This window comes from Cetorhinus maximus, chromosome 17 (genome assembly GCF_964194155.1).
Source record: "Cetorhinus maximus chromosome 17, sCetMax3.hap1.1, whole genome shotgun sequence".
NCBI lineage: Eukaryota > Metazoa > Chordata > Chondrichthyes > Lamniformes > Cetorhinidae > Cetorhinus > Cetorhinus maximus.
Genome location: NC_135895.1, coordinates 59,306,773 through 59,330,090, shown reverse-complemented (window position 1 = coordinate 59,330,090; position 23,318 = coordinate 59,306,773). Strand labels below are relative to the sequence as shown.

Here is a 23,318-nt window from a genome sequence, read left to right as displayed (position 1 = left end):
ACTCCCTTCCTAATAGCACTGTGGGTGTACCTACACCACATGGACTGCAGCGCTTCAAGAAGCCAGCTTACCACCAGCTTCTCAGGGGCAACTAGGGATGGGCAATAAATGCTGGCCCAGCCAGCGAAGCCCACATCCCGTGAATGAATAAAAAAACAGTCACAATATTTTCCATTTTTTCCGAACAATTGTAAACTTTGTCATTCTTTTTATCTGGGATATTTTTGGTAAACTTTAGTGTGATGATGAACTGATTCTTTGCTCTTATTTAATTTTTTTACCTGCATTGGAAGCATTCTGTGGACTGTTCTCATTCCGTCCATTGTACCTGCAGGGCCCAACACTAGTGCACACCTGTAGAGAACCTGGAGTGGGTAAGCATTGGCAGCCAATGTGTTGCCTTATGTGTCTGCAATTGTTGTAGGGGGATCTGTACCTAGAAGTGCACAGCTCAGGAGGTGTGCAGCACCTCACCTCTACCTGCTACCATGTTTGCTCGTCCCATTCCAGGAACAATTGAAGCAGATCCTACATGGTCATCAAAGGGATACATGGGTGTATAAAATAGAGAGTTGAAGGTGGAATATTGATGGAAAATTGGGTCTGGATATTTGCAACGATGGAGATCCACTCCGTCATTGTGAAAATGGTTGATGAGGCCAGAGGCCAACTATCAGACGTCCCATCCACTAACATGGCCCCTACCATTTTCCCAGGGGCAGGAATGGGTCCAGGTCGCATTTCGTACACGCACTTTTCATGGTGGCAGCTACCCATATAAATCCGCAGCTGTTCCACTCATGTCTAGTTTTGGTGACCCAACTGTGTGAAACACAATGAGTGCAGGCTAAACCTGGTAGGAGTGGGTCTGAACTTGGTGGAGTCATTGGAGAGGTGATATATCCTTTTAGAGAGGCAGGATATGGTCCCAGAACACCTTTAGGGGATTTCAGATGCCCTCTGGGGCAGGTCAGTTGCCTTTTGGGGCAGGTCAGTTGCCCTTTGGGAGAAGTAATGTTCCCATTGGGATTGTTAAAAGTTCATAAACTCATCAACTGTCAGGCTCATTGAAACTGTCAGAAGTATCAAAATGAACTGTCAAAGGCAACTGTCAAGCTGTTAAGACATTTAAAACTCCTGCCCTTTAAATTTTTGAGAAAAAATGTCTTGTGTTTAAAATATCATTGCTTGCTATTTCACACTTTCTGTTGATATAAGCCTGATGGTTATAATTACTGGATTAGTGCTGCATGACTGATGTCACAACCATCCATCATTTTAGGAGAGTGGCTGCATTTTACAGTTTGATTGGCAGCTCTTTGAAGTGGAACTATGAATTCCAATGCTTGTTTTTATAAGGGATTATGTACTTGAACGCAGTGGTTCTTATAAGGGATTATGTAGTTGAAGGAATTTAAATATAGTAAATGGGATTTCATGATTCGTGTTTTTTAAAAATAAAGTCTGCACGAGACACTTGACACTTAGAACTTTATTTCATCTCAACAAGGGTCCTGAGGTCTGCCTATGGTGGATACTGGATGAGTTGGCATGGTAGGTGTAAGGGAAAAGGGTGGTGCATGGGGGTGTTGAGTTGGCATAAATTGGAACTAAGTTGGCATAGGGGTGAGCAGAGGGGCATGAGGTGGCATGGAGGGTAAGAGGGGCCATGAGAGTGTGCGTGAGGAGCATGGGTTGGCATGTATGGAGCATGGGGAGTGTGTGGGGGATGAGGGCTGGAGGGCTGATTTTTGTTTTAATGTTTTTTTAAAAACCTTCAACAAAGTGCTGATGTACCAAGGCAGGTCTTCTTCCCAGCTGCCTCCACACTCGGCAGCTTTCACACTTGTTCCGGGGTTGCCCGGCCCAATGTCCAGAGAACGTTGTCAGCCCGGAACAAAGATCTCAACTTCCGGGGCACTTTCTCCTGGGTTGGTTTTGTTGAGCCAGGAAATGTCCCGATTCTGTGCTCCCGACCCAGGAGCGGAAATTCAGGCATTATTTTCTCTTTCATTTTGTAGCTCTGAGTGGCTGATACCCTCAATAATCAAATGGTCAGCATGAGTACAATGCATGTGGAATTTGTGATGTAGAATGATAGGTGGGAGTCAATGTACATTCACTGGAAATAGTTCTTGTTCACTGAGTCAAATGTCACTCTCTCTGCATCAATATCTTTGCAATCTATCCATCGCCACATCCTTTTCCTCCTCTTTGTGTGGGCCTGTAGCCTCATTGACTTTTTTTAGCTGCATACTTGTTCCTCTTTGGCAAATAGTGAAAGACACAGTAATGGTTTTGTTGGGTCTGAAAGCGGGAGGTGACCCCTCTTCGGCTGGTGTCAGGACCCAAGAAGTCATATTCCCACTTAAGTGGCTGGAGACTGGATCGCTGTCTATTTAAGGATGGCAGCCTGTCCCAACAGCAAAACATTAGTGCAGGGAGGGGGTACCTGAATGGCTGGGCACCCTGCAAAAGGAGTATGTGGCGTTGGGGAATACTGAGGTGGGGAGGGTGAGAGGGTTGTTAAGTACTGGCAGCACATTTCCTGTGGGAATAGCCATTACTGCTGGAGGGCCTCTCCACAAGCCACGGGGTGTCAAAAAATGAGGAACTCCCTCGGAGCAGCTAGGTTTTACTGGGCAGTCTCCCAATGTGCTGGAGGCCCTCCTGAGGTGGGCAAAATAGCCCCAGTGGTGGGAAGTGACCCCTTAATGGCCATTTAGGTGGCTCCTTTGGGCTCTCAGCATGCGGCCAGTCTGCCAACTCTCCCACCACTGGTAAAATGGCATGACAGCGATAAGACATTGGGCATCCCTCTCCAACGCCTTCCCCTGCCATTCTGCCAGCTTTTCAGCTTCCTAGCCTATCCCCAAAGGGCTGGTAAAATTCTAGTTTCAGCATCCCATAAATGTACTCTAAGTAACAGCGGTGGTAGTTTGATCAGTATGGTAGGCAGAAGCCATGAATGCACCGGACTTCTAAGAGTTTTTTTTTTCCATTCTGTTCAATCCTTTGGCTCCTTGATACAATACAGAGAACGCAGACTGTAGCTGAATAAAAACATCGTGGTTGCTGTCAGATAACCGGCATTAAGCTGCGGAATTACATTTTGTATACTTGGAGGCCATATGCACCTTATAGAGTAGCACGCCTTCTGTTTTTTATGTATAATACAATTGTTACGACGAACCCTGGTAACCACATGAGTTATATTTGCAATGTCCTGTAGTCTTGGGAAACCTTTGAGACAATAAAAGGCTCTGTGTCCTTCCCATTTTCTTATCTCCCCCTGGTAAACATGACGTCAGTTACTTGATGTAATAATGAACTAAAAATTGGCTTATTTGTTAGATGCCTCTTCCAACAGTTTGGTAGATTCCTGTGACTTAGAAGCTTATACTGTAGTGTTCTTAACTGCAAAAGGAAAAGCTATCTCAGTCTTTAAGGCCATGTGTAGATTGGGCTGCATCTACATTGAAGCAGAGGTGAAGAACGCTAGTGGCTTTGGACTTGCTAAATAGGAATAGAGGGCTGTAAACAAGGGTTCTGTAGTAGTGGTGAGAGTGTGCACCTCCAAATGATGTCCCAGCATGAAAATGCTGTCCTCATCCAGATGATAATAGAGAATGAGTATAGACACAGTAAGTACCATCCTCCCAACATTCTTAGATACTACTAAAACTACTGAAACTATTTGTCACATTGAATGCCAATGCAACACAACAAATGGATTAATTATGCAAAAATGCAGTATCAGGGAATCCAAAATGTCCAATCTAGTGTGTTTCCCATTTTCAGGCTAATAATAGTTCTTGAATTCACTTTGTTCAACCTGTATTGTCAATCAACTCTTTGTCCAAAAACAAAAGAAAGATTTCTATCCTGTATTTAATATTTAATTCTGCACAATTAGATTTTATTAAGTGATTTTTCCAAGGCAGGAAGGGATGGAGGCAGAGCAATGAGTAGGCAGAAAAGGCTTGCCTGCAGTGCCATTTCTGCTGATTAGCAGATATGATGATTTATCAGGTCTGGCATCATATGGCATGTCAAACCTTTATAAGGTCTTTGTAACTTGTATGTGCTTAAAATCATTTTTATTATTAATAAATGTTCTTATGGCTCAGCCGATGGCTGTTTATTTGAGCTGAGTTGCTCAAATCCCAGAGGGAAACTTGAGACAACTGCCACAACTATTTTTTTTTGCAATATGTATGTTTTGAGATGTGGGCTTTGAATTCAGTAGTAATAAGACCACCAAGGCTTATAGGTTTTCACAAAACTAGATTAAACATTTATTAATAATAAAAATGATTTTAAGCACATACATATGTCTACAAATTACTACTATAATAACTTCTAAATCCACTAATTAATCTGACTCCCAGTTATACCTCCATTAAGGCAACAATAAAACACATAGATTTTAAAAGACCCAGGCAAAGAAACATGATACACTGAACAATCCCATTCAAAGGGACTTTCCTTAACTTCAGTCCTTTGTAGACAGCAACTTGAGGTGTAGATGCTAAAGGCTTTTCACACTTGTTAGATCTTAAAATGCTTGCCTTTACACACATCCTTCTCTCCTCTTTTGTATATTTTTCCCTTTGAATGCAAATTCCAATTGTTTCATTATGTCTTTGGACTTTACCTCCCCGATCATAAAAAATTATCATAGTACCAATTTTACCAATAATCTTTGGGAAAAATAAACACACAGGATAGAATTTCGATGGGGGGGGGGGTTGAGCGGGGGCGGGCACGGATCCGATCGGCGCCCCCAATTGGGTCTGCGCTGCCATTTTACGGCAAATTAAGGCCCACCCAGTGTGACGCGCACCCATAAGTGCTGTGCGCTCCCTGTGCGGGTGGGTTCCCTGAGTTGGGAGAGTGCTCTTTCGCGCATGCGCGCAACAGAGCATAGAAATTTCCCTGAGGCACAGAGGTGCCTCAAGGAAATTACTTTCACTTATGAAACATTGATTAAAGGTAAACAAAAATTTTAAGGACATGTCCCCTCATGTGAAACTGTCACATGAGCTGGGACATGTCCATTGATTTTATTAGAAACTTTTAAAACACTGTAAAAATGTTCATGAAACCTCATCCTGCCTGTAGATGAGGTTTCATGAAAAAGGCCACCTAGGCTCTTCATCTGCCCGCCAACCTTAAGGTTGGACGGGCAGCTCAGTTTATTAGTTTAATTGATATTTAAATGGCCTTAATATGTCTTCGACAGTTCGGTGGGCGCGCAGCCAACTCGGCTGCACGCCCGCCGAACTGAAAATCTAAATGACACGCGGTGACATCAGGATGCACGCCCGACATCACCGCGCATCATTTTAGGCCTTGGCGAGCGGGTCCCACCCCCGCTCACCAAGCCAAAGATTCTACCCCCTGTTTCTTAACTTCCTCTGGCTAGGTGTAACATTTCACTCCCTCTCTTTGAATTCAAGCTAGTCTACTTGATTTAAAAATGCAAATGTCCTTTTACACCTTACATTCTAAACTTCCCCCATGTTTACCTACTTAAAATTTCAAACCTAGCTCATCTTCTAATACATCAAAGCCTTCAGATCAGCTGACTTTAATCCAATTAAGTCTCACGCACACACGCATAGACACAGATAGCACTATTTTACAATAAATTCCAATAACATTAATATATTTTCCTGACAATGTTAGGTTTTCAATTTTTTGTGACAAGCTGCTGAATGTGCAATGTGACAAATGGTGTAGTGAAGGAAACAGAGCATCTGGGAGCTGAGTGAACAGGATAAGCTACTTTGTATCTCCTTAACCAAACAGATTGAAAGATTGTAAAATTAACAGTATAAGGACTGAGAAGGAAGATAGGATTAAATTAGATTGGGTGAATTCTATATCAAATCAAGTACGGAAAGAGAAACAAAAGGAAGGAAAGCAAGATTATAAAAGAGAGGGAGAAACAAAAAGGCAGAAAGTAAAGTAAGACCTTTTTTGATTTTAAGTTTTACCTTTTTAAAATCTCTAACAACAATTAAAAACTGAGAATGAGACACCATACTTATAATAATTAATTTTCAATGCCAGAGAGATAGATTAACACTTATCTCACATTGTTAAGAGGGTACTTAGACTGGAATGGACAAGATTTAACTTTCTGTGGCAAGTTTACTTTGTGTCTACCACACAAATACAGTAGCTTCAAGCCATACAATGCATTTCAGTGGTGATGTGGACAGCAAAGTTAATGACAAGAGCAATGCAACTTGGAATGCAGCTTTTGGACTCATGAGTAAAACTGTGCATCTGCCCTTCACCTGAATTTACTGTACCATTTGCACATAAATAACAGTGAGTGCCATTAGCCTCACCATCATTTTGGCAGCAATCTCTAGGCCAATGACAGAACAGCAGCAAATTTTTATTATCTATTTTACTCATAAAGGAGCACAGCTCCCAAAATTCTAATCACAACTAGCAATCATCAAATGTTATCACGAAAAGCAAGCAGAAGTCAGAACGTTGTGAATAGGTAACAGAATCTGAGAAAGATAAAGCAAGATGATAGTGCTCCAGTAGCATGCATGTTTTTTTAGTAGAACTTATCATTTCCTTAAAGTTAAGACTGAAAGCCTGAACCTAACTCTAGCTTCTTTCTCCTCACTAAGTTAGAATATTCACTTTATTGAATACTAATGTAAAAGCTAAAGGCAAGATTATAAGTGTTGGCATGCATGGTACTCCAAAGGCCTGTTTAGTGATAAGAACTTTGATTGCCAGTTGTTAACCATGCCCTTTTAGTGAGAGATTGGAACGACTTCCTGCACTGTAGCCAGGTGCTGTTTGACCAGCAACTGCTACAATTTGTGAGCAGGAAAGCTTTAGGCTTTCCTTCCCCTTCCAGGGAACACATATTGTCAGTAAGAACAGGATGATGCTGTCATCATCAAACCTAATAGAAAAAGGAAGGGGAGGATTCAGAAGAGAAAGGTTGTGAAGGATCATGAATGGTTGAATCGAAAGGGACATAGTAATAGGTCGGGTGCAGAACAGCAGCCAAAACATGTATGTGATTGGACATAGAGGAAATTCTTGTAAGATGGGCATAACAAATATTAGAAAATGCAGATCGAGTCCTAAACAGAGGACTTTTAGCTTCCTGTAGCTGCCTTGAATCAAATAAATCGAAAAATTGGTACACTTGGTACCCCTATATTGTAGTAAAATGTTACAACATCCAAATTGGGAATTCAGAAGAAACTTCTTTATCCAGAGAATGCTGAGAACGTAGAGCTTGCTACCACAAGGAGTATTTGAAGTGAATATAATAGATACATTTAAGCTAAGTAATTATGATAGAAAAGGTAAATAGTGTTAGGTAGATAGTTAGATTGGAGGAGTCTCAAGTGGAGCATAAACATGGCATGGACTGATTGGGCCAAATGGTTTGTTTCTATGCTGTATATTCTAGGTAATATCTGCTAATTATAATCTATATCAATGGTTTAGATGAGTGGACTAGGTGTAATGTATACAAGTTTGCTGATGATACAAAGCTCATTGGGGCAGTGAGCTGTGACGAGGAGACAAAAGGTTGCAAAGGGATATGACAGTTTGAACATGGCAGATGGATATAATGTGGGAAGTGTGAAATTATTCACTTTGGAAGGAAAAATATAAAAGCAGAATATCTTTTAAAATGTTGGTATTCAAAGTGACCTGGGTGTACCTGTACACTAATCAGAGAAATTTAACGTGCTGGTACAGTAAGCAATTAGGGAAGCAAATAGTATGTTAGCTTTTATTACAAAGGGGTTTCAATACAACAGTAAAGAAGTATTTGGAATTGGTGAATCTACACCTGGAGTACTGGTGTATAGTTTTAATCTCCTTACTTAAGTAAAGACATACTTGACTTGGAAAGAATGAAACAAAGTTCACTAGACTAATTCCTGCAATGAGGGGATTGTCATATGAGGAGAAATTGAGTATAGTAAGCCTATATTCCCTAACGTTTAGAAGAATGGGAGATAATCTCATTGAAATTTATAAAAATTCTTAAGGGACTTAATGAAGCTGATGCTGGAAGGTTGTTTCTCCTGTCAGGGAAGTCTAGAACTAGAGGTCACAGGCTCAGAATAAAGCGTCAGACATTTAGCACTGAGATAAGCAGAGATTTCTTTATTGACAGGTTAGTGAACCTTTAAACTTTGCTATCCAGAGGGCTGTGAATACTCAGTAGTTAAGTACATTTAACTCACCAAGGCTTCTCCAACAGCACTTTCCAAACCCACAACTCTACCACCTAGAAGGACAAGGCCAGCAGATGCATGGGAACACCACCACCTGTAAGTTCCTCTCCAAGCCACATACCATTCTGACTTGTAACTATATCGCTGTTCCTTCACTGTCACTGGGTCAAAATCCTGGAACTCCCTCCCTAATAACACTGTGTGTGTACACATGGACTGCAGCAGTTCAAGAAGGTGATACACCACCTTCTCAAGGGGAATTAGGGATGGGCAATAAATGTAGCCAAGATAAAGAGCAGTAGATTTTTGGATACTAAAGGAATTACAGGATATATGCAGGAAGTTGTAGTTGAGGTAGAAGATCAGCCATGATTGTCATCAATAGTATGGTAGGTTTAAAGGAATACATGGCTTAGCCCTGCTTCTATTTTTAAGTTCTTAACCAACTGTTTACCAACAGATGAAAGGCTTCACTGTTTCAACAACCTCTCCAAAAGGTAAAGTATTCTGCAAAGCATGATTAACAAATTTAACAGAAGTTGTCCCTTTTAATGCTTTTTGGGGGCTACAAATATACCTTTAACTCAATGGTAGCCATTAAGGTCCCTGAGGTGTCTGCATTTCTTCACCCCAATGAGCATGTGGCAAATAATGTGTCACTGTGTGTTTGCTACACATATGCACTATGCAAATGAATCCCAATGGTAATTGGGATTCAATGGTCAACATTACTGAGCATACCTTTGGTATACTGTACCTATACTGTACAAAGGTAGTGCCGTTGAGAAATTTATACTCTATAACACAGTGGAGACACCAATTACAATTGAAAAATAAAATCCATATTCATAGACTAAATTGTTTGGAAGAAAGCAGGGAGTCATGAGCCAGGTATAGAGCTGGTAGCCCTTGATACAAAGCAGCCAGCCTTTGGTTTATCATGGTGGCCCAAAGATGGCAGATACAGCTGACTGATGCAGGATGCCAGCTTTGCTGACAGGGTGTTCTGGGCATGGTTGCACACCAACTACATATTCATAGAGATGTAGTCTTCGTGGTTGTAGTATGCCTACCCATTAACATGGGGCCTGCAGAGCCACATGCATCAGGGCAACAGCACCTGCACTATTGCGAATCCCACGAGCCTGGCAAGGCCTTGTGCTCAAAGCTCCTGCTTCTCTCTCCTTCTCTCTCCTTCTGTTGTCATGATCTCTGTAGAAAACAATTACTTTTAATAATAACTTTGAACTTACAGTTAATAGCTGAAGGAATGACACGTTAAGATTTCATGTTTAAAAACTTTTACTGTAACAGGTGACTAAAAGCACTATTGACTAAACACTATTTTCTTTTTCTAGGCTACTTATACTTTAAGCTACATGGAGGAACATTCCACTTTTATACTTATCATGCATCGCACTCTCCATGAACCATAATCCTTATAGCAAGCAGTCCACTATTGCTCCCAGCTTCCAATGGGTTCCTGTATGCCCATTTCACCTAGTATTAATTTCAAGTGACCATCTCCAGACGCTTTCCTTAGTTTTTGAAGTTTCTTAAATCCACCATCAGCAGTAAAGCCTATTCTACTGATTCTTCATCCCTCTGGCCATGCTGAACATATCTCTGAAAATCCAGAGAAGGCTGCAGGATAAGCCACTTTGAATAGAGATCACTTCCCTCCCACATCTGGCTATAGTAGCTTGCAAAGCCAAGCAGTCTCTTCTCTCTATTGACCACAGAAACTGCTGTCTGACTATGATATTCATTGATTTGTAGGGAAGCCTATAATCTGATCTCAAAAATGGCTTCCTTTGCCCTCTTCCCCATGGCAACGTGAAACATATTAACTTTGTATTGAGGTGAAAATGCTAATTAGCTATTCTTGATCCCAACTCTTTTTCATCTTAGAAATAAATGGACAGTTTACAGCACAAGTATTTATAACCTGGTATCTTCAACACCTTTCTGGCACTTTGGGATACTCAGAGTCTACCTTCATTACAAACCCAGAGACTGCTGCCATTGTCTCCAAGTGTAATTACCTTACACCTTCTTCTCAGTAAAACAATCTAAGCCTACCTTTGATCTTTAACACTCAAGCCACCCTGGCTTACTGTCAGGCCGATTCAGAACAGGTCACATGACCTCCTTGATTTATTCTAAATTTAAAAATACAGTCTAAAAATATAATAATCTTATAAATCTCACAATTATGTGATGAGATCAGACTTCTCATGGAGCGGGGGTTGGGAACTCAAAGTCCCCACAGCCCTTGGGAGTTTTGTGCTTGCGCAGACTGAAACCAAGCAACATTTGAAGCCTTTTGGGCCAAGGACACAGGCCCAGTGCACCTGCAAAAAAAAAAATGGTGTGAATCGGGATCATGTGATCAGGAGTGGAGCGCCATTACTGGAGAAAAGGATCATAACAAGTGTAACACTGTTCACGATCTCTGTCACCTGATGCAGCAAAGCAAACTTTGAAATATTGGAAATGTTACCTGCTCTCACCTGCTGTCCATGGCCATTGGCAGTGTGCCCTCACCCTGCCATGCGGCTGTAGGTCCAGTTATAGGAGATGACACAGTTCAGTGACTACTTCCATGGTGAAATGTAGCTGCCTTGGATACTGTTCCTGCCTGAGGTGGAGGTAAAAGAAGTGCAATCTGAAGACCTTGGTGGGTAGGGCCTTCTATTGAGTGCCCTCCTACTCCTACTGCTCCTCCCTGTGCATACTGCTTCCCCTCTCTGCTGCAGCCCAAGAGGAGCAGCAAATATACCTCCCATTACTGAAAGCAGGCTTTCTCTTCACAGGCCTTTTAGTTCCTCTGACCTCCATGTCAAAGTCCAGCACCAATCCCTTCTGAATCTAAAAAACTTTCCAAATTCTTCCACAACACTGAACACTCACACTGCAGCAGCAAAAGAAAGTCAAAAGCACCTCATCACAGCATCCTCTTCCCACCTTACAGTAATCTTTTGAAAAATGATGTGTGTCCTTTATCTTCCTCTTGTTCTTGCATCGAACCTGTAACAGCTGTTGAGAATTAAATGATGTAGATGCCAGACTTAGAATCCTGCCATTTGTGCAGGCAGCAGTGTGTATTGGTGCCACTCCTCAGTCCAGATAGATGAAGAGGGTTAGTAGCAGGAAGGGCTGTAAAACCACCCACCAAATCCAGAAATGATGGTTGAAATGAATGGAGATGGATAAGTGTGATTGACCTCCATTGTGATGACCCCAAGTACCATGGAAGGAAGTCAAAAGCGAAGAGAGAGAAGAGAGATGTAAAGTCGAGCCTTGGCTCATATGAGATGTTAATCTGTGGCCCTGACCACCCTCTCAAATGGACGTAAAAGATCCTGTGGTACATTTTTATGAAGAGTTGGGGAGTCCTCTAAGCATCATTTATCATTTCATCATCACTAAAACAGATTATTTATCTCACTAATGTTTGTGTGCATGTTGGTTGCTCTGTTTCCCTACAATACAACAGTAACTGCATAACAAAAGTACTTAATTGGTTGTGAAGCATTTCGAGATATTGTGAAAAGGTGGTTCAAGTACCCAAGCTAACATTATCAAAATCGGTGGGAACTATTTGGATTGTAGGCTCAGCATGTGGCACGTTTCGCTACTTTGTCAATGGACAGTTTAGTAAAAAATTTAATGGGCAGAATATTTAGCTCGGTGTGTGGGCACACATCTGACCAGCTCTAGTGTAAAATAGCATGTGATGACGTCATGTGAGCATCCCGACATCATCTCGCGCGATATTTTGGTCAGTGGGCGCTTGCTAAACTTGGAAGCGTGCCCGTCAACAATTAAGAGGTCAATTAAGCCCATTAACAGCACAATTAACAGAGATTTTTTCATTGCCTGTCCAATGTTATGGTTGGCGGGTGGGCAAATCTGCCAGGCAGCCTTTGCATTTTTCAGGAAACCTCATCCACGGGTGGGATGAGGTTTCCGTTATTAAATTAAAAAAAATATATGGACAGAATTTTTATAATGTCTATGTTTATGTGACTGTTTGTGATCCTTTGACATTTTTGTTGTGATTTTAAAGTCTTTATTTAAAACTTTTGAGGTCTTCAGCTCCCTGAGGTAGCTCTCTGCCTTAAGGGAGCTTTCTGTGAGCGCTCGCTTGCGCCCGCACTGACTTCAGTGCTTGCTCTCTTCCCACCCCCACCCCGGTAGCACTGAGCATTCTAGCTCGTGCTTCACGCTGGCTGGCACGTGAAATCGCGGGTGGCGCTCCTGGGCCCACCAATTGTGCCGCACGCTGACCTAAAATTCCTGCCCAGCGTGTTACATTTTTAATGGAATAAATGTCTGTCTTTATTTGTCTGTTATCACTGAATGGAATTTCCTAACCCATGCCATACTAATGACCACATACGGTAATAATTGTAGTACACATGTGTGACCTTCAGCTCAATAGAATTAAAGCTAAGATTTCTGTATTTAAGCTTTTTTCAGAATTGAGATGTGGGTGTACAAAGTGGGTCAGGTTCTCAAGAGAAAAAATATATCAACATGCTTAAATCGTTTAACTATGAAATGTATACTAGTTTTGAAATTAAAATATTTTCTTGAAAGAAGGAAAATTCATGCGCATCTTTTTTGAGAATTAGTTCTTTCAAAAAATGTATGTTTTTTTTAAAGATCATAATACATTTAAACAGGAAATAGATGAAAAGCTAAAATCTTCTGTGTCATTTCAGCACCCTGTTATTTTGTGTGACTTTTTTTCTACATTTACGATTTCAAATTTTGAAATAATTTGCCTTCTCGTGAAGAACTGTAATGGAAACTTGTGACAATTTAAAATATATCCGACTTGCTATTCATGTATTTTTAAACATCAAAAATATTCTCATAACAACGTCAGGTAGCTGATTGTCAATCATCATCAAGATAGGTCTCTTGCACTTGAAGGAAGTGTATTGCCAGACATCAGCGAGAGCCCAGAAGAATCACAGAATTCAGCCCCCTGAAGGGGCTTTCCCAATGAGCCATGTGATTCATTTAGTACTTAAATGGAAAAGCTAAGACTATGCTTAGTGCCAGCTTAGGTGTTCATTCAGCACCTCCTCCTGCCAAAATCTGTGTGGATAAAGGGGTCATTTGTTGGGAAAACAAGCAGGTAGGAAGACTGCACAGAAACAACGGCTCAGGGAGGAGTACAATACAATCTGTGGAAAGAAAAGGCTCCTTAATGGAGAACAAGGTAATTCAAACTGACTACTTTCTTTAGATCATTATTGCTGTTTGAGTCACAAAAGTTAGGGTAATTATGTTATCACTAAAACTAAAAGAATACATAACTTTTAAAACTATTAAAGACAGTTCTAGATTCACTTAAAGTTTTATTCTTTAGGAATAGCTACCCTGGTTTTGGAGAAAAATCCATAGCTTTATTTTAAATTCTCCACTCTGGATAAAGTTAATCAGGGAGAATCTATCGCTCGATGAATTGGTAACTGTAAGGCACAATTTTAAGATTATCACCAAAAGGAAAGGGTGGGGAATATCTTTTTTTGTGACAAGGTTGTTAGAGTATAGAACTAGAAACAATGGTGGAAGCAGAATACCGAACAACTTTAAAAGAAAAGTGGATAAATATTTCAAAATGAAAAATGCAAAAAAGTGTGTGGGGGAAAGGCAGAGAAATGGGACTAACTGGATAGCTCTTGCAGAAGGGTTGGTGGGCTGAATACCTGGTGCAGCACAGCTGAATGCTGTGTATACTAGTAATCACTCTGCCCAGCTAGGTGCCCCAAACTCAGAACAGCATTCATGCAGCTCCAGTTTACACATCAACCACCCGCATAGGCTATCTTAGTGCGATTCGAAATTTGGTCCAAATGTAGTAGTGAAGTGTGGCCAATGAACACTGCATTGCTCACCGAGTTCATTTTGTGCAGGGCTCTTATAGTCCACAGTCAGAGGAGCATTAGGTTTCTATATGTTCAGTTCCACATACTGTGATAATGCACTGCCACCAGAAGAGTTCCAAACTTCTGCCACTCTTTGTGTGAAGAAGTGTTTCCTAATTTCACTCCTGAAAAGACTGTCTCTAATTTTAGGCTGTGCCCTGATTCTAATCTCCCAACAGGAGAAATAGGTTCTCACTAGTTTGCCTTATTATCTTGAAAACTTAAATCAAATCTTCCCTGAACTATCTAAATTCCAGTGAATACAATTTTATTGGCACTGGAGAGCAAGACGTAGAGTCAGTCTGGGTAGAAATAAGAAATAGCAAGGGAAAGAAGACACTGGTGGGAGTAATCTATAGGTCCCCAAACAGCAGTTCAGCAGTAGGGCACAGTATAAACCAGGAAATACTGGGAGCATGTAAGAAAGGCACAGCAATAATCATGGATGATTTTAATATGCATATAGACTGGACTAATCAAATTGGCAAGGGTAGCCTCGAGGGAGAGTTCATAGAGTGTATTAGAGATTGTTTCTTGGAGCAATATGTTGTGGAACCAACTAGAGAGCAGGTTATTCTGGATTTGGTTTTGTGCAATGAGATGGGATTATTTAAGGATCTCATAGTAAAGGATCCTCTAGGGAAGAGCGATCTAGATGCTAGAGATGCTAGAATTTCAAGTTCAGTTTGAGAGCGAGAAGCTTGAGTCCCTCACTAGTGTTCTGGAGTTAAACAAAGGTAACTACATAGGCATGAGGGCAGATTTGGCCCGAGTTGACTGGGCAGGAAGACTACAGGGTAGGACAGTTGAGGAACAGTGGCAGTTATTGAAGGAGATATTCAATTCCTCCCAAGTAAAAAAATATATTCCAAAGAGGGAGAAAGATGGTAAGAGGGGGAAAAAGCATCCATGACTAAGCAAGGAAGTTAAAGATAATATAAAGGCAAAAACTAAGGCATACCAAATTGCAAAGGTCAGTGGCAGGCTAGAAGATTGGGAAACTTTTAAAGATCAACAAAGAGTTACTAAAAAAATAATAAAAAGAGCAAAGGTAAATCATGAGAGAAAACTAGCGCAAAATGTAAAAACTGATAGCAAGAACTTCTACAAGTATATAAAAGGAAAGAGTAGCTAAAGCGAATGTTGGTCCCTTGGAGGATGAGACTGGGGAGTTAATGGTGGGGAACACAGAAATGGCAGTGACGCTTAATCAATATTTTGCCTCAGTTTTCACGGTGGAGGACACTAGTACCACCCCAATAGTAACAGATAGTGCAGAGGGTATAGAGAAGGAGGAACTTAGAACAATCACCATCACTATCTATGGGTGGAGCCAGAGGTCATCGGTAGAGTGTTGAATGAATACTTCACATCCGTCTTCACCCAAGAGAATGAGGATGAAGATATCGAACTCGGGGAGAGAGACTGCGAGGTTCTGCGAGGGAGAGGTAAGGTTTGATCAGGAATAGTCAGCATGGCTTTGTCAGAGGGAGGTCATGCCTAACAAATTGATTGAATTTTTTGAGGAGGTGACCAGGTGTATAGATGAGGTTCTTGATATAGGGAGTGGCAAAGTATTGTAGGTGTTGGCAGGGTGAAAAGTGGACAAATCCCCAGGTCCGGATGATTTGTGTCCCAGGCTGCTGAGGGAGGCAAGGGAGAAGATCGCAGGGGCTCTGACCCAAATATTTAATTCCTTTCTGGTCACGGGGGAGGTGCCAAAGGCCTGGAGAACAGCTAATGTGGTTCCGCTATTTAAGAAGGGTTGTAGAGATAAGCCAGGGAACTACAGACCAGTGAGTCTCACGTCAGTGGTAGAGAAACTATTGGAGAAAATTCTGAAGGAGAGAATTTATCTCCACTTGGAGAGGTAAGGTTTGATCAGGGATAGTCAGCATGGCTTTATCAGGGGGAGGTCATTCCTAACAAATTTGATTGAATTTTTTGAGGAGGAGACCAGGTGTGTAGATGAGGGTAGTGCAATTGATGTAGTTTATATGGATTTCAGCAAAGCCTTTGACAAGGTCCCACATGGGAGACTTATAAAGAAGGCAAATGCACATGGGATACAGAGTAATTTGATAAGATGGATTCAAAATTGGCTCAGTTGTAGGAGACAGAGGGTGATGACAGAAGGCTGCTTTGGTGACTGGAAGTCAATGTCCAGTAGCGTACCACAGGAATCTGTGCTGGGTCCCCTATTATTTGTCATTTATATAAACAACATAGATGACCATGTTGGGGAGTAGGATGAGTAAGTTTGCAGATGACACAAAGATTGGCTGGGTGGTTAACAGTGAGGTTGAGTGTCTTGGGCTACAGGAAGATATAGATCGGAAGGTCAAATGAGCAGATAAGTGGCAGATGGAATTTAACCCTGAAAAGCGTGAGGTGATACACTTTGGAAGGAGTAATTTGACAAGGAAGTATTCAATGAACGGCATGACACTAGGAAGTTCTGAGGAACAAGGGTACCTTGGCGTGTCTGTCCATAGATCTCTGAAGGTGGTGGGGCATGTTAGTGGGGTGGTGAAAAAGACAAATGGGACACTTGCCTTTATCAATCGAGGCATAGATTACAAAAGTAGGGAGGTCATGTTGGAGTTGTATAGAACCTTGGTGAGGCCACAGCTGGAGTACTGTGTGCAGTTCTGTTCGCCACATTATAGGAAGGATGTGATTGCACTGGAGGGGGTACAGAGGAGATTCACCAGGATGTTGCCTGGGATGAAACATTTAAGTTATGAAGAGAGGTTGGATAGACTTGGGTTATTTTCGTTGGAGCAGAGAAGACTGAGGGGCATCCTGATCGATGTGTACAAGATTATGAGGGGCATGGACAGGGTGGATAGGGAGCAGCTGTTCCCCTTATTTGAAGAGTCAGTCATGAGGTGACATAAGTTCAAGGTGAGGGGCAGGAGGTTTAGGGGGGATGTGAGGAAAAACCTTTTTTACCCAGAGGGCGGTGATGGTCTGGAATGCGCTACCTGGGAGGGTGGTGGAGGTGGGTTGCCTCACATCTGTTAAAAGTTAGCTGGATGAGCACTTGGCACGTCATAACATTCAAGGCTATGGGCCAAGTGCTGGTAAATGGGATTAGGTAGGTAGGTCAGGTGTTTCTCACGTGTCGGTGTAGACTCGATGGGCTGAAGGGCGTCTTCTGCACTCTGTGATTCTATGATTCTGTGATTCTGTGACTAGAGAAAAAGTACTGAGCAAACTATTGGGATTAAAGGGTGTCAAGTACCCAGGAGCTGATGGCCTATATCCCAGGGCCTTAAAGGAAGTGACAGCGGCGATAGTGGATGCATTGGTTATAGTATTCCAAAATTCCCTAAATTCTGGAAAGGTTCCAGTGGATTGGAAAAATGCTAATATAATGCCCTTATTCAAAAAGGGGAGGGAGGCAGAAAGTAGGAAACTATAGACCAGTTAGTTTAACATCTGTCATTGGGAAATTGTTGGAATCCATTAGTGACGAAGTAGTAATGGGGCATTTGGAAAGTCAAAATGCAATCCATCAGAGTCAGCATGGTTTTATGAAGAGTAAATCATGTTTGACTAATTTGCTAGAATTCTTTGAAGATGTGACAAGCATAGTGGATAATGGGGATCCTGTAGATGTAGTATATCTGGACTTCCAGAAGGCCTTTGATAAGGTACCACACAAAAGATTAATACACAAGATAAGATCACATGGAGTTAGGGGTAATAAATTAGCTTGGATAGAGGATTGGCTAACCAACAGAAAGCAGAGAGTCGGGATAAATGGGTCATTTTCTGGATGGCAAGCTGTAACTAGTGGGGTGCCACAGGGTTCGATCCTTGGGCCCCAACTATTTACAATCTATATCAATGACTTGGATTCCAAGAGAGAAGGTACTACAGCTAAATTTGCAGATGACACCAAAATAGGTGGGAATGTAAGTTGCAATGAAGAAATAAGAAATTTACAAATGGATATGGATAGGTTAGGTGAATGTGCCAAAATTTGGCAGATGGAGTTTAACATGGATAAATGTGAGATTATCCATTTTGGTTGGAAGAATAAAAAGGTGACTTATTATTTAAATGGAGAGAAACTTCAGAATGCTTCAGTGCAGAGGGATCTGGGTGTCCTCATGCATGAATCACTGAAAGCTAGTATGCAGGTACAGCAGGTAATAAGGAAAGCAAATGGAATTTTGGCATTTATTGCTAAAGGAATAGAGTATAAAAATAGGGAAGTGTTGTTGCAACTGTACAAGGCATTGGTGAGACCGTACCTGGAGTACAATGCACAGCTTTGGTCCCCTTACTTGAGGAAGGATATAGTTGCACTCGAGGCGGTTCAGAAGAGGTTCACTAGATTGATTCCAGAGATGCGGGGCTTGTCTTATGAGGAGAGATTGAGCAGTTTAAGCCGATATGCGTTAAAGTTTAGAAGGATGAGAGGAGATCTAATTGAGGTATATAAGACGCTAAAGGGGATAGACAAAGTAGACGTGGAGCGGATGTTTCCTTTTGTGGGGTATTCAAGAACGAGAGGCCATAGTTTTAGGCTAAGGGGTGGTAGATTTAAATCAGAGGTGAGGAGGAATTACTTTTCTCAAAGAGTCGTGAATCTATGGAATTCACTACCTCAGAGTGTACTGGATGCCGGGACGCTGAATAAATTTAAGGATGAGGTAGACAGATTTTTAATTAGTAATGGGTTGAAAGGTTATGGGGAGAGGGCGGGAAATTGGAGTTCAGGCCGAAATGAGATCAGCCATGATCGTAATGAATGGTGGGGCAGGCTCGAGGGGCTGAATCGCCTACTCCTGCTCCTAGTTCTTAGGTTCTTATTTATGTAATGACTCCTCGTAATTTAATCATTGGAGTCCAGGTATCATTCTGGTAAACCTATGCTGCATCCCCTCCAAGACTAGAATATCCTTCCTAAGGTGTGGTGCCCAGAACTGCTTACAGTACTCCAGGTGTGGTCTAACCAGCCTTTGTAGGGCTGAAGCAAGACTGCTACCCTCTTGTACTCTAGTTGTGGAAGTTGCATTGAGATATTTTTGAAAGTTCTTTTTTCAAGGGGAAAAGTGGCGTAATACATTAAAATCATAGAATGGTTATGACACAGGAGATAGCCATTTGTCCCATTAAGCCTATGCCTGCTCTCTGCGAGTACAATTTAGCTAGATCTACACCCTACAATGCTTTTCCCCTTCAGGTACTTATCCAGTTCTATTTTGAATGCCATGATTAAATCTGCCTCCACCACCCTCTCATGCAGTGCGTTCTATAGAAACATAAAAAATAGGAGCAGGAGTAGGCCATTTGGCCCTTCGAGTCTGCTCCGCATTTCATTATGATCATGGCTGATCATCCAACTCAATAGTCTGCTCCCGCTTTCTCCCCATACCCTTTGATCCCTTTTGCCCCAAGAGCTATATCCAACTCCTTCTTGAAAAAATACAATGTTTTGGCCTCAATTGCTTTCTGTGGTAACGAATTCCACAGGCTCACCACTCTCTGGGTGAAGAAATTTCTCCTCATCTCAGTCCTAAATGGCCTACCCCGTATCCTCAGACTGTGACCCCTGGTTCTGGACTCCCCCACCATCGGGAACATCCTTCCTGCACCTACCCTGTCTAGTCCTGTTAGAATTTTATAGGTTTCTATTAGATCCCCCCTCATTCTTCTGAACTCCAGCGAATATAACCCTAATCGACTCAATCTCTCCTCATATGTCAGTCCCGCCATCCCAGGAATCAGTCTGGTAAATCTTCACTGCACTCCCTCTATAGCAAGTACATCCTTCCTCAGATAAGGAGACCAAAACTGCACAATATTCCAAGTGTGGTCTCACCAAGGCCCTGTATAATTGCAGCAAGACATCCCTGTTCCTGTACTTAAATCCTCTGGCTATGAAGGCCAAAATACCATTTTCTTTCTTTACCGCCTGCTGCACCTGCATGCTTACCTTCAGTGACTGGTGTACAGGGACACCCAGGTCTCGTTGCACATTCCCCTCTCTCAATTTATAGCCATTCAGATAATAACCTGCTTTCCTGTTTTTGCTACCAAAGTGGATAACCTCACATTTATCCACATTATATTGCATCTGCCATGCATTTGCCCACTCACTCAGCTCGTCCAAATCACCCTGAAGCATCTCTGCATCCTCATCACAGCTCACCCTCCCATCCAGCTTTGTGTCATCTCCAAATTTGGAGATATTACATTTAGTTCCCTCATCTAAATCATTAATATATATTTTGAATAGCTGGGGTCCCGGCACCGATCCTGGCGGTACCCCACTAGTCACTGCCTGCCATTTGGAAAAAGACCCGTTTATTCCTACTCTTTGTTTCCTGTCTGCCAACCAGTTTTCTATCCAGAATCACACAGTGCAGAAGAGGCCCTTCGGCCCATTGAGTCTGCACCGACACGTGAAAAACACCTGACCTACCTACCTAATCCCATTTACTAGCACTTGGCCCATAGCCTTGAATGTTATGGCATGCCAGGTGCTCATCCAGGTACTTTTTAAAGGATGTGAGGCAACCCGCCTCCACCACCCTCCCAGGCAGTGCATTCCAGACTGTCACCGCCTTCTGGGTAAAAAAGTTTTTCCTCACATGCCCCCTAAACCTCCTGCCCCTCACCTTGAACTTATGTCACCTCATGACTGACCCTTCAACTAAGGGGAACAGCTGCTCCCTATCCACCCTGTCCATGCCCCTCATAATCTTGTACACCTCGATCAGGTCGCCCCTGAGTCTTCTCTGCTCCTACAAAAAACAACCCAAACCTATCCAACCTCTCTTCATAACTTAAATGTTTCATCCCAGGCAACATTCTGGTGAATCTCCTCTGCACCCCATCCAGTGCAATCACATCCTTCCTATAATGTGGTGACCAGAACTGCATACAGTGCTCCAGTTGTGGCCTCACCAAGGTTCTATGCAACTCCAACATGACCTCCCTATTTTTGTAATCTATGCCTCATTTGATAAAGGCAAGTGTCCCATATGGCTTTTTCACCACCCCACTAACATGCCCCTCCGCCTTCAGAGATCTATGGACACACACGCCAAGGTCCCTTTGTTCCTCAGAACTTCCTAGTGTCATGCCGTTCATTGAATACTTCCTTGTCAAATTACTCCTTCCAAAGTGTATCACCTCACACTTCTCAGGGTTAAATTCCATCTGCCGCTTATCTGCCCATTTGACCATCCCATCTATATCTTCCTGTAGCCCAAGACACTCAACCTCACTGTTAAACACCGAGCCAATCTTTGTGTCATCCGCAAACTTACTAATCCTACCTCTCACATAGTCATCTATGTCGTTTATATAAATCCATCTCAATTACCCCCAATCCCATGTGCTTTAATTTTACACGCTAGGACATAAACCAGGCCATAAATACACACAGCTGAAAATTATTTTCCTCATGTCACTCTGGTTCTTTTGCCAATCATTTAAATCTGTGTCCTCTAGTTCTGGGCCCTTCCATCAATGGGAACAGTTTCTCTCTAGCTACTCTGCCTATACCCCTCATGATTTTGAACCATTCTATCAAATTTCCTCTCAAGCTTCTCTAAGTTGAACAACCCAGATCCTCCAATCTATCCACATACAGTAATCTCTCAGAACTAGAATCATTCTTGTAAATCTTTAAGTCATAAACCTTTAGATCCTTCCCAAAATGTAATGCCCAGAATTGGACACAATACTCCAGTTGAGGCAGAGCTAATGTTTTATTAAGGTTCATCATAACTGCCTTGCTTTTGTACTCACTGCCTCTAATAATAAAGCCTAGAATCCCATATGTCTTTTCAGCCACTTTCTCAACCGTCAATGATGTGTGAAGATATCACCCCATGTCTTTTTTTTCCTGAACACCCTTTAGAATTGGGCTTTTTATTTTATATTGCCTCTCCTAGTTCTTCCTATCAAAATGTAACACTTAACGCTTCTCTGTATTACACTTCATCTTCCCCGTGTGCGCCCATATCACCAGCTTGTCTATGTCTTCTTGAAATCCACCACTATCCTCCTCACAGTTCATATACATCCAGTTTTGTGTCATCTGCAATGTTTGAAATTCTGCCCATTACACCCAAGTCCAAGTTTTAATTTATATATGAAGAAAAGCATGGTCATAGCACCAACCCAGGGAAACCCTATTGTGTACTTTATTCCAGTCTGAAAATCAACTGTTCACCATTACTCTGTTTCCTGTCATTTAGTCAACTTCATATTTATCTTGCTACTGTCCTTTTAATTCTATGGACTTCAACTTTACTGCCAAGTCTACTATGTGGCTTTTACCAAACACTTTTTGGAAGTCCATAACTGTATTACTTTCATCAACCTCTTTGATAACTTATCAAAAAACTCAAACAAATTAGTTAATTTGCCTTTAACAAATCCATGCTGGCTGTCCTCGATTAATTTACCCTTGTCCGACTAAATGTTAATTTTATCCCAGATTTTCATTTCTAAAAGTTTTTCTGCTACTGAGGTTAAACTGACTGGCCTGTAGTTGCTAGGTTTATCCTTATACTCTTTTTGAACAAGGGTGTAACATTTGCAATTCTTCAGTCCCCTGTATCCAAGGAGGACTGGAAGATTATGCCAATACCTCTACAGTTTCCATCCTTACTTCTCACGGTATCGTTGGAAGAATCCCATCTGGCTCTGGTGATTTATTAACTTTAAGTACTGCCAGCTTTTCTAGTAGCTCCTCTTTTTAGCCCTTCCAGTATCTCAACTACCTCCTCTTTCACTATGACTTTGACAGCATATGCTTCCATTAGAACATGGTAAAAATGCAGCTTTAAATCCCACCATTTTTTTCTGGGGATTCAAGGTGAGGGATGTTAGTACTGGAGATTATAACTCTCTCCATTTCATATACTCACTGTGACATCAAACGCTCCAATCATGGACATAGTTCTAATCTAACTTGTTCAGGGGAAAACAGATGGGCCGTCCATTGTACTTTCCAACCGCATAATCACTTCATTACAAACCCCACCTTCTCCCAGCTCCATAGTACAACTCATCTCTGGCCCTGCCTGACTGCATCTGCTACTGAAACTCTCATTCGTGGTTTTGTTACCTCCAGTAAGCTATTCTAATGCTATGC

The 23,318-nt window shown here is 41.9% G+C and overlaps 1 protein-coding gene across 1 annotated transcript in view; it reads left to right on the top strand.

Moving 5' to 3' along the window:
- The first annotated feature begins 13,309 nt into the window (after window positions 1-13,309).
- Window positions 13,310-23,318, top strand: part of LOC144692674 (interleukin-23 receptor-like) — a 52,834-nt gene continuing 42,825 nt past the window's right edge. The window contains exon 1 of the mRNA XM_078561769.1: window positions 13,310-13,479. The gene's annotated coding sequence lies outside the window, so the exon portion shown is untranslated. The remainder of the gene's footprint in view (window positions 13,480-23,318) is intronic.